The following is a 3944-nucleotide window of genomic DNA, read 5'->3' as shown; positions in this document are numbered from 1 at the left end:
AAAGTCAGTCTTCAGCTTTTGCTTTCACTTTTTCTGCATCATCATCTCCTTGCACTTGTCCATTTGATTTTTCAAGCCTCTCCAGTTGCCCTGCAAGTTTAATCTCAGCTGTGTCTGTGGCCTCTTGGGCTTTGTTGGAACACTGAAAACATCCCCTTTTCCCTCAATCTTTTCTTTGATTATGGCCGTAGCTAGATTGAAGACAGAGAGGCTGTTGTTTCTCTCCAGAATTGTGTTGTCATCACATACCTCAGCATAGCTGGTGGATTGGTCTTAATGGGCGTGGTTTATGTGGAACAATTCAAAACTGCTTTCATGGACTCTTTTAGGGCATCAGTGCTTTGTTAACCATAAGAAGCTACTTCCACATCTGCTTGAGTTTTGTTAGAGTCACCCTACAAATGGATCTGACCTTGAGGTCAAATGTCTATTAATGTTGAGAATGAATAATGCTGTTGTATTCATTTTCTATTGCTGCATAACAAGTTACCACAATTTTAGTGGCTTAAAACAACACATATTTATTAGTTCAGCTTCCACAGCTCAGGAGTCCAGGCACAGCTTAGCTGGAGCCTCTGCTCAGGGTCTTACAAGGCTGCAATTGAGGTATTGGCCAGACCGCATTCCCTTCTGGAATCTGGAGTCCTCCTCATGTGATTGTTGGCTGAATTCATTTCCTTGTGGTCCTAGGACTGAGTTCTTGACTTCTAACTGGCTGTTGGCTGGAGGCTGCTCTGAGGTCCTAAAGGCCACCCACAGTTCCCTGTCATGTGACATTCTCTAGGGGCAGTTACAATATGGCTTTTTCAAGACCAGCAGGAGAATCTCTCTAGTGTGTGCTAGCAAGATGGATTCATATATACATGGTAATGTAGTCACAGATGTGACATCCAGTCTCATCTTCACCGTATTCTATTGATTAGAAGCACAGGTTGCACCCACACTCAAATGGAGGGGATTATACAGGGTGTGACTCATTGGCGATCACCTTAGGGTCTGTCCGCCACAGCTGTCAATGAATGCTAGCTGTTCACCTTTATTCAAATCTAAACTCTCCCAGAAAGATATAGATGAGACTGCATGATCAAATGCATCATAGGCCCCATACCTGGTCTCTCATATCTGTCATTAGAGGGCTGGCTGTTCTCTAGAACCAGCTCTGCAGCTGCCCCTCCTTGGTGTCCTCCCACACCTCAGCAACATGGCAGAGGGCCTTGAATCAGTGTCAGACTGGGTGAACTTGTCTTCACATCTGATTGCTTCTTCTGGGGGAACTCTTCTTTTTGACAAATCAAAAGTCCACCTGTGTGATGGAGATCGCATTACACTGCTGCCCCTCCTCCCCACCGAATGTGCACTCTTCGGAGGGAGGAGGCAGGCAAGGCCCAGGCTGCCTCTTATTCCTCATGTATCCCACCAATTTGAAAGGCGTCCACAAATGAACTACAGACATTTTTAGAGCCAGCAACTGTGTGCAACTTCTGCCTCACTCCCTTCTTTGGCCAACCCTGGGGTTTACTGAATTATTTTTTCTTAATGGCTTTTTGATAAGGACAAGTACGGTCACACACTGCATTCTGCCGTTTTGGTCAATGGCGGACTGCATATATGATGGTTGATCCCACAAGATTAGTACCATATAGTCTCGATGTTGACAAATAAAAATGGCAAGCAATAGGATATATTGGAGTATATGAGGAAGCCATTTGGTATCAACCTAATTCAGCCTGACTTTGTTTTTTCCAAAAGGGCCTGACTGTGGCTATTGAGCACGCATTGCATATCTGCCTAGACATTTCCTATGGCCAGAACAAAGGCCCTTGAGACAAAGGTGCAACTTCCCCCCACAGTAGCATTTCCTTAGGGATAAGCATTTTTCCTTAGGCTAGGAACTGATTGCTGCACTCACCTTTGACCACCCAGCTCACCTGTGACCACTCAGCTGGAGACAACAGACTGCCACCCTGCTGTGTTCACTGAGACAGAAGACCTACCTGCTGTTTCCATCAATGCTGTGCCGACAGAGCAGTCTCGCGACTATTGTAAAAGGGACATTTCAATCCTATGTGAAACATCCTCTCTGGGGGTATATAACCAGTCTGTGCACCCCACTTCTTTGGTGTCCTTTCTTCCTTCGGGAAGAAAGGCCCCGGGTTATAATCCTCAGATTTAAGCTCAGAATAAACTCACCCAAATTTTCATTTATAGATTGGTTATGGATTATTTTCGTCGACAGTGTGTAGTAGGCAACCATCTAGGTTTGTGTAAGTGCACTCTATGATGCTTGCACAACAATGAAATCGCCTAATGATGCATTTCTCAGAACATATCTGTTGTTAAGTGACACATGACTCGATATAATTAGGTCCTAAGTTTACAAACTCATAAGAGGCACCTATTGCTATAAGAATGTATTACAGATGCCAAGGAGAGAGGAAATAAGGGTAAAAGCAATTTTCTAGACATCCACTAGAGTCCTTGTTGACATGAGGCTCTGCGTTTCCTGAAATGTTAAGGCCATAATTTTAGGAGGGAAAGGGCAAGACCCTGAGCAGCCACCAAGACAAGGCAAATGTCAGGATGAGGAGGAACAGCTGAGGTGCCACCTGAAACTTGGCAGCTTGGGCCCTTGGCTGGGGTTGGCCCACCCTGAGGGACTCAATGTGTTCTGGCCTGGGGAGTGCAGATGGAGGCTAGCCCTTCCCAGTGGGTCGCCAGCCAGGCTCCAGTGTGAACAGCTGCCTGTGCTCAGGCCCGAGGAAACAGCAAAGCAAGTGCAGCAGCAATGGCAATAGGCCACATGCGATGACCATGCTCTCGCCCCCTCCTGAGAAGGCACATTTCTCATGGAGAGTCACTCTGTTCCTCCACTTCCTGGCTGTGTGTCCTTGGTCAAGTGATTTAGTCTCTCTGAGTTTTAATTTCTGGCTCTGTAAAATGGGAATGATAGTAGCATCTAGCTCAGTGTCGCTGTGAGGAGAAAATGAGCATGTTGCCCCCAATAACAACACTAATATTTATGCATTCCTGCATGCAAAAAAGATCTTCAATCTGCCTGGCATTGTGTTAGGTTATTTCATCGGCGGGGGGCAGGAGGCGGCGGGCGGGGCGGGCATTGACTGTAATGATGTCCTTCCCAACTTTCTGCCTCAGGCAGACAGTGGGTGCTTCTTGCCAGCAGTGTGATGACTCTCACTCTTCCGGTCTGGTATCCTGGTTCCTTGCCAGCCACACCTGCCTCTGTGCTGTCCTCTAACACTGTCAAGCATACTCTCCACAATGGCTGCTCCCTCTGCCTGGAGCACCTTTCTTGAAGACATCCACGTAGCTTGCTCCCTTGCCTCCTTTAAGTTTTTGTTCAAATGTCATTTTACTAGTGAGGCTTTGCCTGGCCGCCCCATAGAAAATTACAAGAAACACCCCCTCACCTTACTTTTCTCCAGACCGCGTATGCCCGCTGCCATTCTATGTTTATTTGGTTATTTACTGTCTGCAAGGGCAGGGACTTAGAACTCCCAAGCCGCTAGCAGTGCTTGGTACACATATCTGCGGTACTTAATAAGTATTTGCTGAACAAATGCATAGGAAAGGGGGTGCTAAAGATGGAGGAAGGAGGGTTCTCAAAGGGCCTCACTGAAAGAGAATGGCATTTGGGCTGGTCTGCAAGGAAATGTGTGACTTTTATAGATAGTTGAGGGAAGGCAAGGGCTTCTAGGGGAAAGGTATAGCACGAGCAAAGGCAAAGAGGCTGGAAACTGCTGGTTAAGGACAGTGATTGCATCGCATCACAGCTCTTCCGAAACACCTGGAAAGATTCCCACAGCAACTCTCCAACTGTGAAGGGGCCCATGGGCCGCTGGGTGCGCGAGGCGGAAGAAGCAGCGGGGCGGCGCCCGCTCTGCTGTGTCCCAGATCACGCGAGGGCCTCGCTCCCCACCAGGCCC

The sequence above is a fragment of the Equus caballus genome, chromosome X, assembly GCF_041296265.1.
Source record: "Equus caballus isolate H_3958 breed thoroughbred chromosome X, TB-T2T, whole genome shotgun sequence".
In the NCBI taxonomy this organism is placed as follows: domain Eukaryota; kingdom Metazoa; phylum Chordata; class Mammalia; order Perissodactyla; family Equidae; genus Equus; species Equus caballus.
The sequence above is the reverse complement of the archived record's forward strand: the minus strand, read 5'-3'. Positions refer to the sequence as shown.